Genomic DNA, 13,802 nt, shown 5'->3' on the forward strand with positions numbered 1-13,802 from the left:
AAATAGAAGGTAACTATAGAAGAAAGGAATGAGAATACTGTTGCCTGCCTTAGATGCTGGAATCAGAATAGCATGTGATCTTGCCCTGGCAAGGTAAGATTCTGCTTTGGCTGGAAGATCACAGGAAGCAGGGCAGTGGCCCCAGATGATCTTGGTGCTCATCGTCTACCTGGACTTACTCTGCCAAGTCTACAGAATGTTTTGTCCCATTCCAGAGCTCAGCATATACTTTATACGCTGCCTTTGAGGCACAGGCTCCTTCTCCCTCATCAGCCTCTCTGGGTATCTTCTCAGTAAGCCTCAAACTTGTGCCCCTTGAGTGAGACTAGATATGCTACCTGGATTCCAGGTGAATAAAATACTTCTTTTTCTACATCCAAATGGATGGCTTCATGCATAGAATAACACGTACCATTGGCTTTTCTCTAAACAGGTGTTTCCCGCCCTTCCAGACCTCTCCATCAGCCATCAGAAAAGCTGTGTCCCTAACTGTCCATTGTCATTAATTTCAAAGCTGAGCACTCCTCCACAGAGCCCTGCATTGGAGTTAAAGTCTTCATTGCAAACCAATTCCCTATATCGCTGTGTTACCTGAAGGAAAAACCTACTCTCGCATTTTGGTGAGTATCTTTCTGAAACATATTCATATGTGTTTATACATGTACGTGTGTTTATACATATATGTTTATACATGTCACATATGTTTATACACACATATGAATATATACATATCTTCATAGAAATTATATAGAATACATAATAGTGTTTTGGGTGAGTGCCTGTGTATGTGTGGGAGTATGTTGACACAAATAATATCATACTTTATGTAGTATTCTGAAATTTGGATTTCTACTCAACAATACTTCTTGAGATCTTTCCATATCAGGGTACATATCATTTTGTAAAATGAATGTTTTATTGCATATGCAAACCATTGCCATTTATAGTTAGCCATTCTCCTAGACAGAGTCCTTTAGTTTCCAAATTTGCATTATGACAAATAAGACCAAAGTGAGCGACTTTGTACATGTCTTTCTATGCGCTTTCTTGAGTGTTTCCCTAATATAGCCATAAAGAGGTTGAATTGCTGGGTCATGGGGTGTGTGTATTAAAGGTTTTCATAGACGCTGGCAAATCACCCTCTATGCTGTTATACCAAAATTATGTTCCCACTCACCATGCATGACAGTACCACATCCCTTCACCAGCTCTTAATGGTATTGAACTTCTTAATTCTACCAGTCTAGTGACTGACACTCTTCCTTCAGGACTCAGTTCAAATGACCTGTGTTCTCCAATTGATAGGACACTTCCCTGCTCTGCTCCCTGCCGCAGGGGCCTTACATTCTGCTTCCATTATTGACCCATCACACCATATGGCACATATGCATTTTTCTTCCTTCCCTGCTAGGGTGCGAGCTCTGTGGGAAAAAGTCAAAATAGACTCCTGGGAAAAGTCTGCATGGTTGGACCCAATTAACCCCCTGCCTTTTCCAGATGCTATAACATGTCTTTGCAGAGAATTCTTGTGTCCCTGGCAGCACTAGGAGTAAGTAGAGTTTCATGCCACTTTGGGTATTGAAAAATATTAATGTGGAAATAATTACATGCTGAAATCAATGTGGTTTGGTGCAACTGAGCAGAAATATGATAGGGAAAAAAACCACAAGGAAGGGACTGCTGGTCACATAAATATTAGCTAGGCCCTGTGGACCCCTGGGTTTCAGCTCCTCAGCAAGGAGCCAGGTATGTTCCAGCTACAGTCCTGCCACTTGCCCCACACCGTCTGCATCTGAGCCTCTTGGAATTTCTTGCCGTCTTTTGGATATACCAGAATTTGTCATATCTTGCATTTTGCACATGACTTTCCCAGTTCTTGAAATGACCTTCCCTTCCCCACCACTGAGTCAACCAAACCTTGTTCACAGCATGCCCAATCCAAAGGTCTCCTCTGCACAGCTTCCCTGGAATACATACATATATACCTATACATTACACATGCACATATGTATGCCCACATATGCACACATATATACAAACATGAACATGAAACCCTGACCCAAACCCAAACTAAAAATTACTACTACCATTGCATCTATCTGCATGATGCTCCCCTTCATCTCAAATATCATCAGATGTCATTCCAGAGACATGGATGGGGTGTGGGTCAGGAGGAAGAGAAGGAGGAAGAGGAAGAGAGGGAAATGGAGAGCAAGTGTGTGAATATTCTGAAAAAATCACACTGACAATTACATTCTTTGCCCAGACATTATTCTCATCATCTCTGCTAAATGGTTGACCAAAATCAGTCATATCACCCACTTACCCACATGAAACCAAGAAGGCTGAGAGCTTGAGACAGCTGGAGAATCAGCTAAAACATTGCTTTCCTGAATTTTGTGTTTATCTTTTTCTTTCACACACACACACACACACACACACACACACACACACACACACACACACACGTATCATATATTGTATTTCTTTTTTTTGAGACAGAGTCTTACTCAGTTGCCCAGGCTGGAGTGCAGAGGCATGATCTCAGCTCACTGCAACCTCTGCCTCCAGGGGTTCAAGTGATTCTCTTGCCTCAGCTTCCCAAGTAGCTGAGATTACAGGTGCACGCCAACACGCCCAGATAATTTTTTGTATTTTTAGTAGAGACAGGGTTTCACCATGTTGGCCAGGCTGGTCTCGAACTCCTATATGTTGTATTTCTAAACATATTGTTTAATTTTTTATTTGAAAAATGGCATAATGCTGTACTTAGTCTTTTGTAAATTTAAAAAATTTAAACAGAATCAATTCTTGTGTACTAATTCATTTTCACTGCTGCATTATAATCTATTGTGTGAATATGGCATTACTTATTCATTTTTCCTATGATAGACACTGGCATGACTTCTATATTTTTGCTTCGTGAACAAGGCTGCTATGTATATTTTTGTACATGCTTCCTGGCATAAAAGAGCAAGAGTCTCTTTAGGGTATGTTCCAATTAATGGAAATACTCACCTTATAAGCTAACGCCACTTTGTTTTACAAAATCCTTACAACAAGGTATACTCCTTCCACCTGTGCCTATGAGTTCACATTCATCTGACTCTTTGTGACTTAAAGTGTGTTTTTGCTTTAATTTGAACTTCCCTGAATTTAACAGATTTTTCCCCCTTTGTTTATTGGTAATTTGTGTTCCCTCATGGGTGAAATATCTATATCATTTGCTCGTTTTTCTTTTGAATTTTTTTTAAAATTTTTATTTGTAGGAGTTCTTTGTATATTCTGAGTAGTACTCCATTCTCTTTCATATAGGTTGAAAATATCTTCTTCCAGTTTGTGGCTTAATTTATCATTTTCTTTGTCATCTTCAGATGATCAGAAGTTTTAATGTTGATGTAGTCTAATTTATTATATTTTGTCTCATAGCTAGCAGTTCAGTTTTGCTTCTTGTTTAAGACCTCCTTCTGGCCAGGACCAGTGGCTTATGCCTTTAATTCCAGCACTTTGAGAAGCCAGTACAGGAGGATCACTTGAGGCTAGGAGTTTGGGAACAGCTTGGACAATAGAGCAAGACACCATATCTACAAACATTTTTTAAAAATTAGCCAGATGTGGTGGTATACGCCTGTAGTCTCAGCTACTCATGGGGCTGAGGCAGGAGGAAGATCAAGTGGGAGGATCACTTAAACCCAGGAGGTCCAGGCTTCAATAAGCCACGATTGCACACCAGCGCTCTAGCCTGGGGGACAGAGCAAGACCCTGTCTCAAAAAAAAAAAAAAAAAAAAAACGGAAATCCTCCCCTACTTAACAACAAAAAAAATACATCATACCCCAAACGCGTGCACAAACACACACACACACACACACCCCCTTACAAGCATTTAAACAGACTGAAATAAGTAAAGGGACAAACTATGTGGCTCGCTAGGGGAATCCTGTTTTAAAAAGAAACAGTGAAAAGACCCTGGGATAGGAGTGATTTTGGTGGTGTGCACGCAGACAAGAAGGAGGCCGGTGTATCTGGAGAGCATGAGAGAGGGAGACAGTGGCAGGAGAGATCAGAGAGGTAGCGCAAGACTAGATGATGAAACTTTATTCTGAGTGCCGTGAGGAGTCCTCAGTAGTTTCTGAGCACAGAACTGTCATGATCTGAATCACAATTTCCAAGGCCCACTGTAACTGATGCATTGGGAACTGACTGCACAGGAAAACCCACAAGGAAGCAATTGCAGAAATCCAAAGAGGGAACGATGAGAGCCGTGAAATGGGAAGATTCTTGACATATTTGGAAGAAAGGGAGAATAGAATTTGGTGTGGATATAAGAAGAAGAGGGATGTCAGGGTAACTCCAAGGTATCAGGCCTGAGAAACTGGAAGAATAAAGTATTTACCAGCTTGAAGGAAGACATTGAGAGAAGAAGATTTGGGCATGGCGTAGGGAGGTGAGGAGCTCTGCTTCACACATGGTATGTTTGAGATGCCTCGTAGACATCCAAATGGAAATGTTCTATTAAGCAGTGAGTATATGAGTTGAAAAGAGATCTCAGCTGGGGAACTGGGCATTGACAACGTAAGACGGTGTACGCTGGAGTGTACACAGGGAAAAGAAATGATCCGAGGTTGTGTTGATCTCATAGATTAGAGGTGTGGGGTGACAGACATGCCTAGGGGAGCAGGAGCCTCCAGATGGACGGAGCATTTCTTCCCCAGCTGTGCACCAATTCTCCATCCCATCCCAGGTCCCTGATACACTGTCAGGGAACCAGTGCTGTGCCTGGTTGCTCCCGCTTTTCTCTCTCCCTACCCTCAGACGAATTACTACCACTAGTAAATGTTTGCTCTGGCTCATAAATGCATAATGCCTACCACACAAACCTCAACTGCCTGTAATCGAGACTCACGCACATGCAGAAAAGATTGCGTGCGTGGAAGACATAAATGATGCTGTTGCCTGAGGTTGCTGCAGGAAACGGGGCCACTGAAATAGAAATTGCATCCAGCTTTTACTGCCTCAACAACCTGCCTCCCTTTGCCACAGCCACCCTGGAAGGTAGAGGGAATTAGCTGTAAATATTTTACAGTTGGTAATTTGTTGGAGTAAATCACAGTTCATTTTGCCGGAGAGTGCATCGAATGAGCGTTTCTTTTTCTTCTGCAGGTTATTTGTGATGTCATCTTTCTGGTTTCATCCCACACTTAATTTAGGCCTCAACATGTTTGTGCCTCTATAATCTAGGTTACTCTGTGTCTCTAGGATGGGCTGAGGTGGTGGGGCAGGGTGGGACAGGATGGGGCAGGGAGGCAGAATTCCTCTTAGTGCTTCCAGAACAGGACTCATTAGGCACCAATGCTCACCATCTAACATACATTTATTCATTCCTTTGCTAAGGAATTTACAATTAATCACTATATGCCAGATGCTCTGCTAAGTCCTAGAAGATAAAGATTTATATTACACAGTCCCTGTCATCAAGGAGTTCTTAGTCTATTTGGGAAATCCATGATAAAATCTAAAACTTACTTACACCAACAATTGCTTGACATTCACGTTTATTAAGATCTTACTATTCCAAGAGATTTACAAGAATAAACTCATTTAATCCTTAGAATGATCCTCTGGTGTGAAAATTATTTTTATTTCTATTTTACAAATAAAGAAACTGAGGTATAGGCAAGTTCAGTGGCCTGTCCAAGGTCACCCTGGCTGGATTCCAGTAAGTCCACTCCTGCTCTTAACCACTACGCACTTCTCCATTTTGATGTGCAACTAAAAAGGAAAAGAGGGTTGATTATGGTTAAGCATCAATTACATATGCTTTATGATGTAGTTTTGTGTTAAGTGATTTCCATGGGCAACAAATCCTTTAATTCCTATTTTTGGAAAGTGAGCTCCCTGATTCCCATCTTAGCAAAAAGAGTTTGGCTCAGAGAGTAACCCAACCAAAAATACCCAAGTAATATGCCACTAGTGCAAATGACATGAATAGACACTTCTCAAAAGAAGATGTATACATGGCCAAGAAATACATGAAAAAAGGCTCAACATCACTAACCATCAGGGAAATACAAATTAAAACCACCATCTTACCGCAGCCAGAATGGCCATTATTAAAGTCAAAAACAATAGATGTTGGCATGGATGTGGTGAAAAGGAAATGCTTATACACTGCTAATGTGAATGTAAATTCGCACAACCTCTATGGAAAACAGTGCGGAGATTTCTCAAAGAATTAAAAGCAGATCTACCATTCACTCCAGCAATCCCACTACTGACTACCTACCCAAAGGAAGACAAGTCATTATTTCAAAAAGATACCTGTGATATGTTTATCACAGCACAAATTCACAACTGCAAAGATAGGGCACCAACCTAAGAGCCTATCAACCGATGAGTGAATAAAGAAAATGTGGTACCTATACACCATGCAATACTACTCAGCCATAAGGAGAATGAAATCATATCTTTTGCAGCAACTTTGATGGAGCTGGAGGCCATTATTCTATGTGCAGTAACTCAAGAATGGAAAACCAAATACCATATGTTCTCGTTTATAAGTGGGAGTTATGCTACGGGTATGCAAAGACAAACAGAGTGGTATAATGGACATTGGAGACTGAGAAAGAGGGCAAGTGGTGGGAGTGAGGGATAAAAAACTACATTTTGGCTACAATATACAATACTCCAGTGACAGGTGCACTAAAATATCAGACTTTGCCACTATACATTTCATCCATGTAACCAAAAACCACTTGTACCCCAACAGCTATTGAAATACATATATGTGTGTATGCGTGTGTGTGTCTGTGTATGTATGTATATATATATGCCAATCTCAGTCTAATGGCATTACACACACACACACACATACAAACATATATAAAACTACATCTATCTATATATATACATGTAGTTTTGTGTTAAGCAATTTCTATGGGCAACAAATCCTTTAATTCCATATATACATATGGTGCCATTAGGCTGAGATTTGATCCAGGATTATGCAACTCCAACACCAAGCCCTTTTCATGCTAGAGGGTAATGAGAGTTGATGGAAATAAAGAACCATTCAAGGCACTGTCAGATCGGAACAGAGAACAACTCACTCCCTCAGAGAGTTGGAGAAGAGGAGGCAGCTAGCCCAAGTTGTGAAGACAGGGAAGAACATTCTAGACAGTCAAGGGCTAGAAAGGCCAGAGAGGCCACAGGACAGCAGGTGAACAGCACATGCTGATGTGAAATATCAGTTGTTGCTGTTTTGGCTTTGCCTAAGCCCTTGCCCACAGGACATGACAATTCATGCTGCACTCGGCAGATGGAGATTAATGAGAAGGTGACTCCATGAAGGATAAGGGCAGTGGGTTTTTCTGCCCTCTTCATCTGTGCTGGGGAACAGCACAGGAAGACATGGTATCTGGTTTCACTTTCCTCTTGCTCACTTTTGTGCTGTGAGTTTTGGAGCAGGTCACTGAGCCTTTATTCACCACCATTGTTAAGTATTCTCAAAACAGCCCAAAGGTAGGTGGCTGAACATGTTATTCCATATTGCTAGTCTCACCAGTGGGTTGATTTGAGCTGCATGACTATAAATCAGGACACTCTGAGTTATTCAAACTGCATACTCTACAGTGTCCTTGAACATGCTCCTCTTGGCCGGAGAGTGCATGGAATGAGCGTTTCTTTTTCTTCTACAGGTTATTTGTGATGTCATCTTTCTGGTTTCATCCCACACTTAATTTAGGCCTCAACATGTTTGTGCCTCTATAATCTAGGTTACTCTGTGTCTCTAGGATGGGCTGAGGTACCATACTTACGCACTTCAACTTACGCACTTGTGTTTTGGTTCACCACTTAGAACAAGTATACAAAACATCTCATTTATTAGGATCAAATAAAGTAGCCAGATAGGTTCCTTTGAAGGCATAAAGTAAATGTTCTTATAGAGAAGTTACCTTGGGCTTTAGGGAGTAGGGTGGGTAGACAAGTACTTCCTAACCAAATAGCCAGGATAACACTGTCGTGAGGCCAATGGGGAGTTTACCCCACACACATTTTCAACAAGTATCAAGAAATGCCTCTGACCAACTATTGTAAAAGGAAAATTTACTTGAATGATATATGAATGACTGATAAGGAGTGTCTTATGAATAGGCTTGGAAGAGATAAGAAATTGGGAAGCTCTGTGTACACAGGCTGCAGGACTGGGTCTACGGTCTTAGGGAACCATCACAGGAATGAGTCAGGTTCCACTCTATCTTTTGTTTTTCATTTTGTCTTTCTTCTATTCCTTATTTATCTGTTCCTCCTCTTCCTACTCTTCTTCTTCATCTTCTCTTTCTATACCACCCTGCTAAAGATTCAAAGTCCTAGTAGAAAACATCTAATTTTCCTAGTTTAGAATCTAAGTGAGTGACAGTCCCAGACTATATACAGTGAAACAGAGGCAATTCGCTATGTGCCCACTGCAGTGATTTTAATCAGAAGACCAGGTTAGGGGTAACATCTGAACAGGGATGCAGAAGAAAGAAAGCAAGCCCCATGGGGCAAGCCTGGGGAAATAGCAGGTGCAGCACTCTGCGGTTAAACTGTGTCTGGCTTTTCCAGGGACCAGGGAGAGATTAGAGTGACCAGAAAGAAGACTGGGAGAGTGGGCAGAGATGAGGGCAGAAGAGTAGCGGGGACCAGTGTAGAGTCCTGCGGGTCATTTTAAGAACTTGAGATTTTACCTTCAGTGAAATGGGAGCCACGGCCTGGATTTCAAGGTAGTGGTGAGGGGCATGGCCAGACTCACACATTGGAAAGATCACTTGTTTTTGACTTTTATGTTGGAGTCATGGGGGTATATGTGCAAGTATGTTACAAAAGTTTATTGCATGATGCTAAGATTTGGAGTATGAATAAATCAATCACCCAGGAAATGAGCGTAGTATTCAATTTTAGTTTTTTTTCAATCCTTACTCCCTTGCCTCCCCACTCTTGTATTCACCAGTGTCTATCATTCCTATTTTTATAACTACATTTACTCAATGCTTAGCTCCCACTTACAAGTGAGAACATGCAGTATTTGGTTTTCTGTTTCTGCCTTAGTTTGCTTAGGATAATGGTTTCCAGTTGGATTCATATTGCTGCAAATGACATGATTCTGTTCTTCTCTATGGCTGCATAGTATTCCATGGTGTTTATGTACCATATTTTCTTCATCCAATCCACCACTGATGGGCTCCTGGGTGGGAGACATCATTTTGATTGCTGTGGGGAGAAGAGGCTTTGGGGGAATAAGGCTTGAAGAAGGATAAGGAGGTGGGCGAAATTAGAAGATGGGTAAAATAAAGTAACAGGTGATGATGGCTTGCATGAAGATAAATGTATTGGCGATATGATGAGATGTGGCAGCATCAACAGAATTTGCTAGTAGTTTGCATTTGAGGTGTGAGAGAAAGAGAAGAACCAAGGACTGCTCCAAGGTTCCTGCCTTAAGCAAAAGGAAGACTACAGCTGCCATTTTCAGAGAAGAAGACTCATAGAGGAATAGAGTCTTAGTTGAGACTTGAATAATTTGCTTTGGGCATTTTAATTTTGAGTTGCTTTTTGAGACATCTAAGTTGGAATGTTGAGGACAGAGTTGGATTTACAAACCTAGAGTTAATAGATCTGGATTGGGAGATATACATTGAATACAAAGGTCTTTAAAGCCATGAAACTAGCTGATTTATAAAGGGAATAGGTGAAAATAAAGAAAAACACTGTGGACTGAGTCCTGGGGCTCTCAGTGAGCACCTTAACTGACAGAGCTTCCAAAAGAGGCATCTGTGTAACTTTTAACAAGTGGAACCAGCACAGATTTTTTTTTGATCACTTACTAGAGGAAGAAGAGTGGGTCTACTTTGCAGTAGTAACTCCAATTCCCTGGACTATTGTCCTTTGTCAACCAACTCAATCGCATCCCTGTATCAAAGCTACCACAAGCAGTCAACAGCAAGCCCTAGAACTGTGGTAGAAACTGGAATAAATTGGTGGAGTTGGGGTTGGATTCCCAAGTTTCCTTTAGCACAGTCTGGTCTTTGACAGACTTAGCTAGGTTGACTGGTTAGTAGTACCAGAGGAAATACACCTTCAAACAAGCCAACACTGAGGTCTACAAAAGACTAACTGAACCAGTATATCTAAACCCACTTCTCTTAACGAGCAACTCACCTAGTGGTTATATCATTGAAACTCATTCTTCTTTTAGGGAGTTCTAAATATAGTCAAATGCATTCTTAGTGTTTTAAAAAACATTTTTATGGCATTGTAGGAACCTAGGCAATATGTTTAAGAGCATTTAACTTTATATTTCCTGTGTGTGTGTATGTGTGCGTGTGTATTTATTGAATTTTCACAATTTATGAAAGATGGGCTTTCTCTATATTGGTGTGGATGTTGTCTTATATTTTATCTACTTCTGAAGACTCTGAATGGCTTTTAGTGACACTGATAAAAACCCATTCTTTAAATTTGGTTTCCAGGGACCAAAACAAATGAGATATACAAATGAATGTGAAACACTCAAGGGTATTGAATTTTAAATGATATGGTCATTAACTAAATTTATCACTGGGCAAAATAGTGTTAGATTAATTAAGCTGGGGAGATTTTGATTAAATGTATACAAAACATCTCATTTATTAGGATCAAATAAAGTAGCCAGATAGGTTCCTTTGAAGGAATAAAGCAAATGTTCTTATAGAGAAGTTACTTTGGGCTGTAGGAAGTAGGGTGGGTGGACAAGTACTTCCTAACCAAATAGCCAGGGTAACACTCTTGTGAGGTCAATGGCAAGTTTGCCACACACACATTTAGAATCTATTTACAGTCTTCTTGGCTACTTTCTGAGCTCCAGATCCAGATTGTTTCCTTCCCTAGAGAAGAATTGTAATTCCCTGAGAAGAAACTTAAGATGCAGTCACATGGCCCTGTGTTTGCATCAGACCCTAAAAATTCTTAGCTGTAATAGTGATGTGCTCCCTTGCAATTTACTCTGTGTTTTGGGCCTCAATTTCCTCATTAATAATGGTGATAACACTTTCTTTACCTTAGTGTTGTTAGGGTTAAATAAGGTAACTGTGTAAAACATCCAACTCTGGTTGGAAAGTTAGGCTAGCTGCTCTTCAAGCCCACTTTCTCCTTCTCCTGGACATATAGACTATATTTCCCAGACTCCCTTGCAATCAGATATCATCATGTGACTGAGTTCTAGCCAATGGAATATGAGCTAAAATGACATGTTCATTCCCAGGCTAGCCCCCTTAGAAGTTTCTTACTCATAATCATCCATGTTCTTTCCATTTCTGTATGGTGGTTGTTTACACCAGAAGCAGTCTTGCTAGCTTTATGTCTAAAATTTCAGAGCAGTTATCAGCTTAGGCTCTTTTTTTTTTTTTTTTTTTTTTTTTTGAGACGGAGTCTCACTGTGTCTCCCAGGCTGGAGTGCAGTGGCGCAATCTCGGCTCACTGCAAGCTCCGCCCCCCGGGTTCACGCCATTCTCCCGCCTCAGCCTCCTAAGTAGCTGGGACTACAGGCGCCCGCTACCGCGCCCGGCTAGTTTTTTGTATTTTTAGTAGAGACGGGGTTTCACCATGTTAGCCAGGATAGTCTCGATCTCCTGACCTTGTGATCCACCCGCCTCGGCCTCCCAAAGTGCTGGGATTACAGGCTTGAGCCACCGCGCCCGGCCCAGCTTAGGCTCTTGAATCACTGTGAGGAGCAAATCTTCCCTCCCCTTGGCCAAAAACCTACAACACCTTTGAAAAACTGGAAGTAAAAAGTAAACTCGTATTGCATTAGCCTACTGCAACTGAAATAGACAGAATCCAACACCCAGTAAGTGCTAAATAAATGCTTCTTTTCTTATCCTCAAGAAAGAACATGAGCAAATAAGCTAAAACCCAGAGAGAGTAAATCACGTAACATTATACAAGAGAGGTGGCAGGCAGACATAATGCATGGCAACAGCGGGATGGAGGGGGAATGTATTTGTTTTGTACATACGATCTTGAACGGGATAATGAGCCTCATGTAGCTCAAGGGACAGCTGTTTCAAGGAACGGCATTTTACGTTGTGTGACTTGTTACCATGTGAGGGAGTAGATAGGAAGAAAATGGCACCAGGAAGGGAGAAAGAAAGAAATATAAATAGAGGTGGTGCTGACAAGAAAACCAGAGACATTTCCTTACAGCAATGGGGAAGACTGAAAGGACCACCTTTTGAGTGCCTGGAGGACTAATGACGAGTGTCCCAGTAGGGAAGAAATATCAGACGTAGGGATCATGGGTGAAATGGTGCCAAATACCTTGGAGGCTGTCTTGATAAGAAAAAAAAAAAAATTATTGCTGTGATTGAATCATGGGAACTTACAAGACTGGATTGTTGGATGATTTTAGGCTTTCAGGTGCCACGTGCCAGTTTTAGAATTAATGTTGTGTGTGTTTTTTTAATATTGACCCCCAAATGAACCACTTGCTATATCCGTAAATCAGAAATGCTTGTAGGTGGGACATGTTCTTGTATAATACGATGTTTTTTTCTGTTATATCTGTGAAAGAAGGGAACCAAGGCCAGCACAAACAGACGATGTAGTGCATTTGGAAAACAGCCCATGCTATTGTAGTAAGACCTTATTGTTTGGGCCACCTAAGAACCTTTTGTCTAAGGATAATATAACCCCAAAACAGTTGCAAAAGAGATAGGGAAGATATTGGAAAAGAGAAGATGGGGAGAGGGAGATTACAAAAGGAATATAAACTTGGTTATTTGGTTATAAAAATTAAAGGGAATTTAAAAGGAAAAATATGTAGAACCAAAAAGTGAAAAGCATATGTTCATCCATCCATCTATTCATTCATCCGTTCATTCACGAACCACTGATTAAGGAACTTTTATATCCAGATACTAAGCATATAAGTGCAAAATGTATCAAGAAAATTTATCAGGAATCCTATGGAAAAGAAGAAGAGGGAAATTCTGATTGTTAATACACATAACCAACTTAATGTTTCATTTCACCCATTTGTTTAAGTTTATTTATTCCCCAAGTGTTTACTGAGCACATTCCATATCCTGGACACTGGGGTGATAGACAAGTTCTCTGCCTTCATGGAGCTACACTCCAGTGGTGGCAGGAATGTGGTGGTATAGACCAGGAACACGTGGAAACATGTTACACAAAGAGGACTGGGAAGCTCTAGCCTTTAGCAAGGGAGTAGACTGGAGATGACAGAGACGAGGATGGTCAGGAACTTCCCTACTGCATTCTGCAGGAAGAGCAAGCTAACCCCAAGAAAAGTCACAGGCAATAGCATTCTAGGTATAAGGAGCAGCTCCTCTGGGGGAAATGGATTGGAGATGGAGGGCAAAGGAGTAGGGTTGAGAGTAGTAGCCAGAAGCCCACTGAAGGGAGGAATGATGGCAGCTTGGACAAGGCAGTCTGCAGAAAAGTGAAGAGGAGTAAGAAGGTTGGAGACACCAATTGAAGTAAACGGAGTCTGTTGACAGACTGAATATTAGCGGTGAAGGGATTCCCAGGCTCTGGGCTTTAGTAACTGGGCAGATGGTAACGTCCTTTTCAGAGCTGGGGAAGACTGCTGGGCGTCATCTCCTAGCTCCTTCATCTCCTGCCTTTGAGCCCTGGCTGAGATAGAGAGCTGCCATCGCCCCATCTGCAAAATGGAGATAATAATAGCTTCCCTGACTACCTCATAGGACTATTAAGAGGATCACAGAAGATAATATAATCATGATGAAAACAGTAATGGAGTTATGG

General features: G+C 41.2%; 1 protein-coding gene and 1 long non-coding RNA gene across 2 annotated transcripts in view; both read right to left on the reverse strand.

The window, feature by feature from the left end:
* HS3ST4 (heparan sulfate-glucosamine 3-sulfotransferase 4) overlaps nucleotides 1-13,802 on the reverse strand; it is a 441,230-nt gene that overhangs the window by 22,304 nt on the left and 405,124 nt on the right. The window lies entirely within an intron of this gene.
* Nucleotides 3,863-13,802, reverse strand: part of LOC110742015 — a 54,124-nt gene continuing 44,184 nt past the window's right edge. The window contains exon 4 of the long non-coding RNA XR_004179823.1: nucleotides 3,863-5,771. This is a non-coding gene — a long non-coding RNA (uncharacterized LOC110742015). The remainder of the gene's footprint in view (nucleotides 5,772-13,802) is intronic.

This window comes from Papio anubis, chromosome 18, assembly GCF_008728515.1.
Source record: "Papio anubis isolate 15944 chromosome 18, Panubis1.0, whole genome shotgun sequence".
Classification (NCBI taxonomy): Eukaryota; Metazoa; Chordata; class Mammalia; order Primates; family Cercopithecidae; genus Papio; species Papio anubis.